Raw genomic sequence first — 13855 nt, forward strand, 5'->3', positions numbered from 1 at the left:
CGATGGTAACACCATTGAATGACAAGGGATGATGGTTAGATTGTCTCTTATTGGTGCTGGTCATAGCCTGGAATTTATGTGGCATGAATATTACTTACCACTTGTCAGCCCAAGCCTGGATATTGTCCGGGCCTTGTTGCATGTGAACATAGGCTGCTTCAGTGTCTGAGGAGTCATGGATGGTGCTGAACATTGTGCACAAACTAGAGTGCATAGTCTGAGAATTAGGGACAGATCATTCGGGAGAGATGTTAGGAAATACTTCTATGTACGAAGAGTGGTAGATGTTTGGAACTTTCTTCCACAAATGTCATCCGATACTGGATCAGTTGTTAACTTTTAATGTAAGATAGACACATTTTTGTTAAGTAACATATTATGGGACATGGGGTTAAGCCACAGACCAACCATGATGACATTGAATGATGAAATAGGCTCAAGGGGCTGAATGACCTATTCCGGTTCCAATGTTTCTGTATGTGAACTCATTAGTTCCCACCACCAAAACAAAGCCATATACAATTAATCTCCAATGAACAATATCTTGAGAAGGATGAGTTGGAACTTCTCATTAAAATGGCTGAATGGCCTATTCCGGTTCCACTGTTTCTGTATGTGAACTCATTAGTTCCCACCAGCAAAACAAAGCCATATACAATTAATCTCCAATGAACAATATCTTGAGAAGGATGAGTTGGAACTTCTCATTAAAATGGCTGAAAGCTAATGTCACTAATGATTGGGAGTTGTGATTTCTGATGAGAGTCTGAAGGAACAGTGATTGCTAGTGAAAGGTCACTGCATATGTCGCCTCACAGAGGCCTGAATTAATCTAACTGATACAATCCCATTGGCCCCAGCTCAACTGGTTTACGCTTAACACTGACTCAGAAGTCCTATTCCAGAGGCATGAGTCCGACATCACTGCTAACACTTCATTTTTTCAGCCATGGAGCAATGCATTGTTGACAGTCACGACTTCTGGATTAGACATTAAACCAAGATACCTTCTGGCTGCTCACATCAATACAGAAGACTCCATGGCACTAACTTAAAGCATGTCCAGGCCTACAGACAATCATGTCATTAATTACTGTTTATTTTTGTTTCTGCATGAAAAATGGCTGCCACATTACAACAATAGTTATACCCTGACAGTTCTCAATTGGAACTGAACTGCCTTAAAGGATATTTAATAAGGTCAAAGGATATGGGGAGAAAATGAGGACAGGGCATTGAGTTGAATGCTCAGCTATGATCATATTGAATGATAGAGCAAGTTTGAAGAACTGAATGGCCGACCCCATTTCTATTTTCTTTGTTTCTATGTTTAGCTTGGCACAACCTGAGGGCAATCCAAATGTTAAGTCTTCATCCTTTATAGAGCTGCCAAACACAACTGTAACAATCGTTGTCATGGGTTACAAAAAGATCTGGTGGTACGATAATGGATGCAAATGGGCAACAAACATTTCACTGATATTGCAAGTTTCACCAGGAGCAATTGAGTTTACTGCTGCATTTATTTTTCATTACCCCAGCCATCACCAGCTCAGCGTTTGAACAAAATGGATGTTCGCAATTTGGATTTATCGCAGTATATAATTAGCCTTATTTAAAGAATCATGTCAAAAGATACACTTTCTTGAAACAGTTTTAATAATACTTCTCCGCCAGTCCTACTTTTAATATTCAGCTGGTGCAAACTGATAAAAGTTAAATGACAGCAGTTCTCTGAAATAAGGTCATCACTTCCTTTGTTAATAATTTTATTCAATTATCAATTTATCTAGTTTCGCCTGTCTGAATTAATCTCAACAGATGCTATCAGTCTTCAGTAGTTTGTAACTAAAGAAGTAAAGAGGTGGATGAAAGCGTAGCACCATGCTCCTTCATCTCTTACTGTGAAAGACTGGGTGGTGTGGTCAACGTCTTATGGCCACAGCTTGAATCTAGAATAGCCAGACAGGATGGATGCCTTATCTGCAAGCCATTTGCATGCTTAGGGGAGTAAGATAGTCGCAAAACAGTTTCAATCAGGCACAAGATTGCACAACAAAGTAAAGAAAGGCAGAAATTGCAAATACAGAGTTTCAGTACCATAATGAGATAATACATTACAGGAGGTGATGTGTTTTCAAGGAGATGTTGAACTGAGGCTTTACCTATCCTCTCTGGTGGATCTAAAGGATCCCATGACACTATTCAAAGAAAAGTACATAAGTAGATTCAACTAGTTGAATCTGCTGTGCGATGAAAGACAATCATGACTGATCTTTGGCCACATCCATTTTCCTTTCCACACTATTATTTGATTTCCTGAGCGAGTCATAGACCTGTACAGCATGGAAACAGACCTTTTGGTTTAACTTGTCCATGCGGATCAGATATCCTAAATAAATCAAGTCCCATTAACCATTATTTGGCCCATTTCCATCTAAACTATTCCTATTCATATCATCCATCCAGCTGTCTTTTAAATGTTGTAACTGTACCAGCCTCGACCACCTCCCCTAGCAGCCTATTCCAAATATGCACCACTCCCTGCATGAAAATGTTCCCCCTTAGGTCCCTTTTAAATCTTTCTCCTCTCATCTTAAACCTATGCCCTGTAGTTTTGGACTCTGCTATCCTGGGGAAAAGACCTTGGCTATTCACCCTACTCATGCCCCTTGTGATTTTATAACCTTCTATAAGGTCACCCTCAGCCTTCAATGCTCCAGAGTAAATAACTCCAGTCTATGCGGCCTTCCCCTATTACCCAAACTCTCCAAGTCTTTGCAACGTCCTTGCAAATCTTTTCTGAACCTTTCCAAGTGTCGCAACATCTTTTCTGTAGCAGAGAGACCAGAATTGAATGCAATATTCTAAAAGTGGCCAAACCAATTTCCTGCACAGTTGCAACATGACCTCCCAACTCCAATACGAAATGCACTGACCAGTTAAGGCAAGCATACTAAGCGTGCAAAGATCTATCCAAAACCTAGAACAGATTATTAGCTTACAGGCTCCACTGCCTACTCTTCACCATGGACATGTAATCCCTAAGGTTTTTGCGTAGATTAGTTGCTCGGGTTGTGCATGCTGTGGTTGGTTGGTTCCGGTTCCAGTCCTGACTGGTAACATCTAGGAATAAAGTTTTTTGGCATATAACTAAACGGGCAACAACACACTGCAGCAACACAGAACTATGCCAAAAAGAAGAAAAGTACCTTCTCCAAGTATTTGAGGACAATGGATACTCGAAAAACTGGGTCAGAAGATGCCTATTACATGAACAACGCCAAGAAGATGCTGCACGCCCCGACACACTCATCACGGTAACTTACATCAGGAACACTTCAGAACTAACCACAAGACTCCCATGACCACTGGCCATCAGAGTAGCACACAAACCCACATCAACCCTACGGCAACTGCTTACCGGAACCAAAGACCCGTACCCACATGGGACAGGATCAATGTAATATACAAGATCCCCTGCAAAGACTGTTACAAACATTACATTGGACAGATAGGAAGAAAATTAGCCACAAGAGCACATGAACATCAATCAGCAACAAAAAGACACAACCAATATTCACTCATCTCTATCCACATGGATAAGGAAAACCGTCAGTTTGATTGCGACAACACCAGGATCGTGGAACAGGCAAAACAGAGTCAAGCGCAGGAAGTCGTAGAGGCCTGTTTCTCCACTAAGAAAACCATCAACCAACACATAGAGCTAGACCCTATACATACTTCACTGTGAAGGAAAACCAGAAGTGTGGTAACCCAGCTCAATGAACACCAGAACTTAAATACTGCGAGGGAAAACACAACAGTGCTTCATCGGAGGCTGCACTGATGATGTTACCCAGCAGGGTAATGAAACATTTGCAGAACAATGAACCAGCTTGGCGAGCGAACCAACCATAACATGTGTAGTCCCTTAACACGTCCATCCCCCATCAGTCCCTCCTTCTTTCCAGGGAAAAAAACCCACAAACTGTCCCCATCCACCTTAACCCTCCTGCTTTTGGCCAAGCTCATCCTCACTGTAAACAACTTCTCCTTTAACACCAGAGAACAGACAGGCCTGCCTTTTGTCCCAGATATTTCTGTTTATTTTTTGCAAGTGAATAAAATTCATGTATTAATTGCCACACCACTTACCTGAGGTATTGACAACTTTTGATGGCTTCTAGAAACTCTTGTAAAATAACCTAAGATAATTTCAGGTTGCTGAGTTTCTCCAGTAATTTCTGGTCTAATTTCAGGTTGCTGTCCTTAGGCTATGAGATGTTGGCCACTGAAATTGGATCTTGACACCCCACTTCCCTGCATGTAATGTGCTCATGGCAAGGTCTGCCTCCAGAAGGTTCACAAACTCGAGTCACTAACAGTACTAGGAACAGCATGCTGAATAAACAGAAGTTCCCTTCACATATCACTCCTTATGCAGAAGATTAGAGAAATAACCTTCGAGTGAACTATGTGTATGGGTGGCAGGGAGAAAAGGCATGAAGAGTCATATGTTATCTCATTTTAAGGAGGCATTTTGAAAAAAGTAATGTAAAGGAACATTTTGATGCATGCAATTGCCTATCGCTACCCATTTCCTTTCTCCCTCCCTCTTTTTGTTGAACTTAGTTTCGTTTCTTCTCAACTATGATTTAAGATTAATCAGCAAAGAACAGTGGTGTTGGGGACGGGTTGTCTGCAGTGGAGAACATCCATTTAAACCTGAATAGCAACCTCAAACATCTCAAGTGGCTTGGATGACAACAATTAACAAGAATCCACTTTTCACACAGATTGCAATCTTAACAGAAGCCACATATTTATTATCATACCTGTCAGGAAGAATATCTAATTTTATGAATGGCTTGGATCAGTGCCACTGGGCCGTGCTAGCTAGAAGACAGCTTGTCTGCTGATGTGAGCAATGAAGGGATTTGATCATGGCAGTGCTGCCCAGCATCCTTTCTGGTGCTAGGTTATGGATCCGACCGTTCAAGAACAGCTGGAAAAGAAAGATCAATGCAATTGGTAATCATCATTATTGACATTTTCTGATGTTGATATTGCAACCTTGAGCCAAAAAGGATGTTCCCTGACATTTGCCAAATAAAGTGTAAGATTGAAGAATGGCTGGCAATCTGTAACAAGGTTTCCAATTGTAGCAGGTTTGGAACAACAACTGTTCATGAACAGTGCAGGGAGCGCTTTCAATAGTTCTCCACCTCCAAACATGGCCCTCTTGTTGAAAATCATTCCACTTCTTTGAATAACGTGATGGTCACAGTTAAAATAAGCAAATCTCCTCTGATAACCGCGGACAAAAACAATCTGAATTTTGAATATAACATATAATGTCCCCCAGTCTGTAACACTGCAGTTACCCAGGGAGAATATATTAATAAACAAATGCCTTGTTATTTGTCTATTGACACTTGTTATTTGACTGTTTGACTCATGGCTACTCCAACGCTTCCATCTTTCATCCTCCATAAGCTTGAGATCATTCAACCCTCTGCTGGCTATATCTAACGTATCACAGAATCCTAGTTACCACTAGCCCTCCTGCGTTCTTCCTACGCTTACTGACTTACATGATACTTGATCTGGCAATGCCTTGATTAAAAAAATCTCATCCATGCATTTAACTCCCACCATGACTCTACCTGTTGCTGTATCTCTATAATCTCCTCCAGTCCCTACCACCTTTTGAGATTATTGAGCACGCACAAATTGGGCCTCTTTTAATCTGCTCATCTTAGGCTTGCTCCCTCCCATCATCAGGAATTCCTTCCCTGAATCTCTCTGCCTCCTTAATTCTCTTCCTACAATTAAAACCTAACTCTTTAACCAAATATTTTGTCATCTATTCTGCTGTCTTCTTCTGTGGCATGCCAAAACTTGTACACTGTATTGATATTAATTCCATTTTGAGACACTTTGTGACATTGTAAGTCCTATACAATGCATGTTACTGTTGTTGTTGTTGATTCTCCTTTGGTTCCACTACTACGGTCAACATCGAATGCCCAGGATGCTGGCCACCAGTGCGGTGAATGTTTAATGATGCCTACAATGAAGGATTAATGATTGCAACAAAACCATTGCAAATTTATCAAGTGATAATCAATAGCTGATTAAGGTGAAATATTGCAGGATAATGCACAACAAATGAAGCAATCAGTAAATGGCATGTTTAACAGTAAAGAAAGCACTGATGTATGATTTGGAAGCAGCAAGGGGTGCAAGTCACCAAGCCAATGGTCAATTCACGGTGTTTACTTCTGGCACCTTTGAGAAATCTTTTCCATCAGTAACAAAAATCAGCTGCTTCAAATAACTCAGAATTCCTGTCCCTTAGACCTCTCTAATTTATTTCAAACATCTTATCCACATTTTTTGAATCTCATGTTTTCGATATTTTTCAAACCACAGTCAAATTTTGTGCATTTTGTCTCGAGTAACAATCACTAGGATTAGAGTGATAATGGGAACTGCAGATGCTGGAGAATCCAAGATAATAAAGTGTGTAGCTGGATGAACACAGCAGGCCAAGCAGCATCTCAGGAGCACAAAAGCTGATGTTTCGGGCCTAGACCGCTCTGATGAAGGGTCTAGGCCCGAAACGTCAGCTTTTGTGCTCCTGAGATGCTGCTTGGCCTGCTGTGTTCATCCAGCTTCTCACTTTATTAACTGGGAACAGAGTTTCTGCTTGTTTGCACTGTCTGTTTGTAGGAATGCAGCACAAAAACAGAGCACTCGGCTTAACAAGATTGTGATGATAATTATGCTCTCCTTTAGCCTCCTCTCATTTTCCTCATCTAAACCTACTTTCATAACCCTCCATTCCCTTCATTTTCCTATCACTGTGTAGTTTTCCCTTCAATCCATCAATAAATTTTGCTTCAACCCAATAGTTCCACATTGCCACCACGCTGTGGGAGAGGCTTCTTATGAATTCCCTTTGGATTTCTTGGTGACTGTACATGAATAGTCTCTAGTAATGCTCTTTCCTGCAAGACAAGATATTTGATTCAAGGTTGATGGAACTCAGGCAAATGTTTGCAGAATTTAAACATAAATTACATTCTGCATAAATCAAGTCATCTTGTGTTCATTTAAAAACATGATTCGAGAAGTCAGCCCCATTGATAACATTAGTTACAACTCATGACAACATTTAGGTACTTTTGTTATTTGTACTTGTTTGTGAGTTTTTCAGGAGGTTGTTTTTAGCAGGTTTTAGCAGGTTTTTTTTGGGTGGAAGTTAGAATTACCATACTACAAAAACTCACTTTAAAGTAAATTTTGTTTTAAATTTACTGAGAAATGGACAGTTACCAGATATAAATAGCAAGGTTTCTGTATTCATTTTAAAGTCTATTTCAGTCATTTGTATTTGAGACATTGATATTGGTTGTGGATTGCCACTGTCAATAAAAATGCTTATGGTTTTGCATTAAATCAATTTTCGGCTCCATTAAATAAACAACACAAAATTAGCATTTTAAATATATAAGGGATTTTTTTTAAGGATATAATTAAAACAAAGCTTTAAAATGCTCCCTAATTGCACTGGTCTATGGCAGATTGTACAATTATTTTGTTTGGTACGTGGGCATTTCCCACCAACAATATATAACTGGATTCAAGCAGAAATTTAAGGAAAACGCATTCCATAAAATAAGTGGTCACGTTTGGAGTACAAAGCTGAAACTCTATCATTTGCTGTCTAAAACTAATTTAAAAACTTAAATGCTTTTGAACAAGGTTGGGATCAGGAGAGAACTAAAACTCTTGGTATCCATAGTCAACATGTTTTTTGAAAGGGAAAGTGTGTATGTTTCTTAGCCCTGAAGTGCGTGCGGTCAATTTAAATGAAGTTGGCTTAAGTAAAGAGTTATTTATTCATGCATTCATTTTGAAATTCTAAGCCCTACTTCACACACTTGAGAAGGATACGTAATATATTGTTACATGTTCTAAATAAAACAATGGTTCATCGTTCACCTGTTTAATTCGTTATTGGAAAAAAACACTATTTGATTGAAAGGTTATAAAGGTAAAACTTAAATCATATATCAAAATTAATATAGGATTCCTTCAAAGAGACGAATGTTCACAGGGTAATGAAGTTAGTTATTTTTAGAGATAGTAAGAACTACTGATGCTGGAGTCAGAGATAACACAGTATAGAGCTGATGAACACAGCAGGCCAGGCAGCATCAAAGGAGCAGGAAGGTTGACGTTTCGGTTTGGGACCTTTCTGAAAAAGGGATCCCAGCCACTAACATCAACTTTCCTGTTCCACAGAAGCTGCCCGGCCTGCTGTACTCCTCCAGCTCCACATTGTGTTATCTCTTGGTTATTTTTTGTTTGTTTTTTAACTGGGAGGTCATGTTTCTTGATAGGTGAACTTGGAATCAGAATAGGGTGGGGAAATTTTAAGATACACTGCTTCCACATTTCAGGAGGCAGAAGTTGATGGTCTTGTTCCTAGGTTTGTATTCTGCACTGGGTTTTATTGGCAGACTAACATTTTTCTTGTTTGTCTTTGGGACACAGTCATAGATTTGTTGTTTGCAGCTGGCTTTGAACTCATGATAGCTAGATTCAATGCATTTGTTGTCTGCATAGTAGGTAGAAGTCGAGGTGATCAATCAACAATGGGGGAATGCTTCATAACACTTCAGCATACCAGCTATGTCTAACTCTCTGGAAGACCTTATTTGATATTTCATTTTCCTGGCTCTGGCGAACATTATTTGTTAGATCTTTTCCATTGAACCGATAATAATGGTTTCTTTCCACCTGAGAAACCTATCCAAATTTGGAAACTTACAGGGGCATTTTCAGACTGAAGTTAATCCGTTGTCTGAGCAGAAACTGCAAAGGTCACCAAGATGTCTGCAAATATCTGAATAGCCTGTTTAATGCCCAGTTTTTAAAAGATAAACAGTTACAAAAAATTTTGAATGTTGCCAATTTAAACTTAATCAAAAACAAACACCAGTGTATTTGTGTTTTGCCAAACCATCCAATCTCATTAAAACGGACAATTCTGGAACTTACCCTGTCTTGAGATTCTGTCATCATAGCAACAGCCAAGAAAAACATAAAACAAATTGAGAAAAATGCAAGAGGCCTTCAAAAAATTGAAGTTCTTATTATACCTCACCCACATACAATCATAGCAGTCCCTGAACCTTTTCAACAATATGCAGGGAGCATGTGTAAGGTCTGTTAGTTAGTGAACACGGGCCATTTTTCCATTTCAGTAGTGTGAGTGCTCATAACTCAATCTGGGATTCATTTTAGAATTAACCGCAGTGTTGAAAGACTTACATTTTCAAGAAAGCACCCTGATTTCTAGCTACTGGTCCACTCCGCAATGTCCCCACAATTACACCCACTAGCAATATAATTACAAAGAAAGTTTCACAGTTGATGAAGCTCTAGTTTGGATCATGTTGAACTTGAATCACAGTCTCAAATGCCGCTTTGTCAGTGTGGATTACTGTTCACTGGGAACTAGCTGGGAATTGCTTACTTTATTTATGATCTCTGCTCCTCCTAACCCATCGACTTTCTTAACAGCCAGCAGTAAAAGGTGACCTTCATCTTTCTGTCTTTCTTCACTGCTGTGTTGAATTTGACCTTGCGTCAGCAGAGGTAAAGTCTAGCACTTTACAACAGCATTGCTGTGTACTTCTGTGTCTCCTCCTCTCTGAAAGGGTTACAGGTTATTTGATAGCCAAGTGGTTGCAGTTAGAAAATAGATTACCACACAGGCTATGATCAATGGGACACTTCAGAGAAGAAATCTATACATGCCACAATATTTTTGCCCCTTCTATATTGTAGCTATTTAGCTAAAGTTCACACCATCCATTAAGTAAAAGAGTGTTTTTTATATTCTCCTCATGGGCCCAAAGCTTCAGGAAAAAAAAATGCATTAGTTTCCAACAAGTTGCTAATGTGACATTTGGAGAACTGAAACCCTAACTGCTTTTAATATTGATAAAAATTACTCTTTATAGACCACGTCATTTTACCAATTAAAACCACCCATGCATGAAACAACACATTTTCTTTCATTTATTCCCAAGCACACATCAGCCGTGGCTGACCCAGAGGCAAGATTTGATAACAACAATTAGTCAAGCTGAGGGTTTATTTTTGCTCAATTTGTATTATCTTTATTCTTGGTTGCAAGAAGCAATACACACCAAACAGCACTTTGAGCAAATCTCACAGCCTGGAGCATTATGTTTGCCATTTCTGAAAAAAGCCAAGTGAGGAACAGGTACCTTCTTTGATTCAAAAATAACACAATGTTTGAGCTCAGTTCTCGTTTCGGTCAGTTAAAGCCTCTTTATTGTTTGCCAGTTGAGATGGTACAAATAGTTGTTTGGCAGAACAGAACGAGAATTTTGCCAAAAAAGTCACATTTTGTAAAATCTTTTCATCTTGTGCTCATCAGGATATTTCACAAGAATATCAATTCAAGGGGTTAAAAAATACAACACTGAAACCACATTTGAGGGGCAGAAGATGAAGCTAGCTGTTTCACATTGCTACTTTGCAGAAATAAGAAGAGTGGTATTTACCACTAACACAATACTGATGTCAAATCAAAAAAAACACTGACTGCCACATGAGTACTGTGGTGTATGCATTTCCATGCCAGTCTGGTGCCAGTTATTTAAATTGTACATCCTAAAAACCAGTGGATTATATTAAACAACATTTCCTTCTTTGTTGTTCGCAACAAACAAGGTACTGCCTGTATCCTAACAGCCCATGTTTACAAATATAGAACACAATGTCTAATATTGGATGTGATTCTGCCATTAGATAGCGTTTTCTCGATAATCCTGAATGTGCCAGAAATTACACTGACAACCGATTTAAGATAGGCAGTTGGGCTTAGAATGTCATGCAATTATGAGTACTGAAAGCTTCATATATTAATATATAAGCCTCATTCTTTACACACAAAAAGAACATGTACATGTACTGCACCTTTCTGAAATCACCACAACAGGTAACATCCATTCAGAGATAATAAGAACTGCAGATGCTGGAGAATCTGAGATAACAAGGTGTAGAGTGGGATGAACACAGCAGGCCAAGCAGCATCAGAGGAGCAGGAAGGCTGGCATTTTGGACCTAGACCCTTCTTCAGAAAATGAAGAAGGGTCTAGGTCCAAAACATGAGCCTTCCTTCTCCTCTGATGCCTCTTGGCCCAGGCTGTGTTCATCCAGCTCTACACCTTGTTATCTCAGGTAACATCCATTCACCGGTTCGTTTCTCAGGGCTGTAGCCTGGCCAATCTCAGTTAATGTGTTTGATTTAAAGCTAACTAAAGGCCTGGTTAGTTAACTGCAATCTGTGTTAATGGGTGGATTCTCCATAGCAACACCTCAACTAATCAGATTCCATTCACCAGCCAATCAACATTCTCCTTTCATACAGCATAATTACTAGTTTTGTGCATGAATTGGTGGTCTTGCAGAAAGTCCTGATGTATAAGACAAAACGCTTTGACAAAATCTCTAAGAGATTTTTTTTGCTGCTGAGAGAACAGTGCCAAGTGGTTAAATATAAAGAAAATAGAATATTTGTGTTTTCGTTGCATCCTTCATGACCACTGGATGCCCTGAAGTACTTCACAGATGATAAATTTCTTTTGAAGTGTAGCCACTGCAGTATCATAAAACATTGCTGGCAAATTACACTCTGCACGCTCCCCCAAAACAGTGATGGAATAAATTAACATGCCATCTGGCTCAGCGATGTTACTTGAAGGATGAATGGTGGTTCAAAAACCAGGGAAGGTTTCTGTTCTTCTTTGCATAGTGTCATGGGGCTTTTCACTTCCCACTTAAGGGGTAGATGAGACGCTAATAATGACATGTTTCAGGAGTTACACATTCGGGCAGTGTGGCGTTAAGAATTTGTGCTTCAGTTTCTTAGAATAGGACTTGAACCCACACCATTCCAACACAGAAATGTGACTGCCACCATGGGATTGCTCTGCTGAGAACAAAACAACCCAGCTGAAAGACCCTTCAAGGGCTGCTTGACTCACATTTTACAGAGTCTTGGGTCACATATTAGACATATCAGCCATCTCAATACCCATTGAACTGAAGAGGGAGCAAGTCATCCTTAATTCATCATCCTGAAGGACTGTCTATGGAAAAGGCAATCGGCTGAGAACATTGCCCACATAAAAATCATGTCAGCATTGATGTTCTTCTACACACTCTCACAGGAACCCCTAAAAAGGATCAGGCTGTTTGGTAACCCTGGTATAGTGGCACTTGTTACAAAAGCTCCATGTGTCATTTAAAACGGATATAAAATAGGTGAGAAGGCACGTAGGCAGGATGACACAAAGGGTCTGCAGAGGGATATAGGTTAGGTGAATGGACAACAACCTAGCAGATGGAATAGAATGCAGGGAAATGTGACCTTAAGCAATTTGACAGGAAGAATAGAGGAGCTGAGTATTATTTGAATGGAGAGAGACTGTGTCAAGCTACAGAGCAGAAAGATTTGGAAGTCCTCATCCATGAATTACAAAAACCTTGCGTCTAGAGTCAGTGGGTAATAGGTAGGCAAATGGATTATTTGCCTTTAATTTTAAGGGAATGGATTATAGAAGTAGAGTGGTTTTGCTATAACTATACAAGGCACTAATCAGACCACAGCTGGAACGCTCTTAATGTAAGAAAAGATATATCATCGTTGGAGGCAGCCCAGAGAAGGTTCATTTGGCTGATATCAGGTTTGGAGGGGCTATCTTATGATTGAGAGGTTGTGTAGATTGGGCCAGTACTTGTTGGAATATAGAAGAGTGAGAGATGATCATATTGAAATGTATAAGATTCTTATGGGACTTGACAGGGTAGACACAAAAAGGTTGTTTCTCCTTGTGACAGAGTCTAGGGCAGAAGGGTATAATCTCAGAATAAGGGTTACACATTATAGACAGAGATGAAGATCGAGTTTTTCCTCTCAGAGGGTAACGAGTCTGTGGAATTGTTTATTGCAGAGGGCTGTTGAGGCCACATCATTCAGTATACTCAAAGTTGAAGTGGACAGATTTATAAACATTAAGCCTCTGTTTAGCTGGCAGCTTTTGCCAGGCAGGACTTCCCTTTTCAGGAGCTTGAGTCAGATGAAGTGCTGCTAGTGGCCTTACCAATATCTAATTGGCTAAGTTCAGTGCACCTTCCCTGGAAGATGTAATGGAGCTCTCTCACTGCCTCTCTAGTCATCAGACAAGACCAGACCCTACCACTGCTTCAACGTGATTCTATTCACATCATTAGAAACCTGCAGGCTAATTACCACTTCATAAATTACTAAAAGTTGGTGTATTCACATATAGTCCAAGTGAATGGAGTGATATTTGTAGTGAGGTGCTGGAGGCTAGAACCTTAAGGTTAAAAAGTTCAAGAAAGGGGAAGTAAGATGTGGAATAATTGATGGCTTTCAATAAGCTTTAGCTTTTAGGCCCTGTGGCTTTTAGGATGCAGAGTTAAATAACAGGATAGCAGGATTTATGGTTCCAATGTTCTAGGAATTTAAGAGATAGAGAAAGGAATTGTGGCATTATCTTTCACTCCAAGTTGATGGAGCAGCCTGTGTCTTCTGATATCCATCAAGATAATCACAACAGTGTTATATATGTAACATTCACTTTGTCAATCATGAATTTTACCAGCTAACACCCACTCTGTCAATCAGGGATGCTGCCCTTTAATCCGAAGAGTACTCCAATCCCAAGTGTTGAGTGTTGGCCAAAAAATCACTTCAAAATTCTTTGCTATTACATTT

The sequence above is a fragment of the Stegostoma tigrinum genome, chromosome 16 (genome assembly GCF_030684315.1).
Source record: "Stegostoma tigrinum isolate sSteTig4 chromosome 16, sSteTig4.hap1, whole genome shotgun sequence".
Classification (NCBI taxonomy): Eukaryota; Metazoa; Chordata; class Chondrichthyes; order Orectolobiformes; family Stegostomatidae; genus Stegostoma; species Stegostoma tigrinum.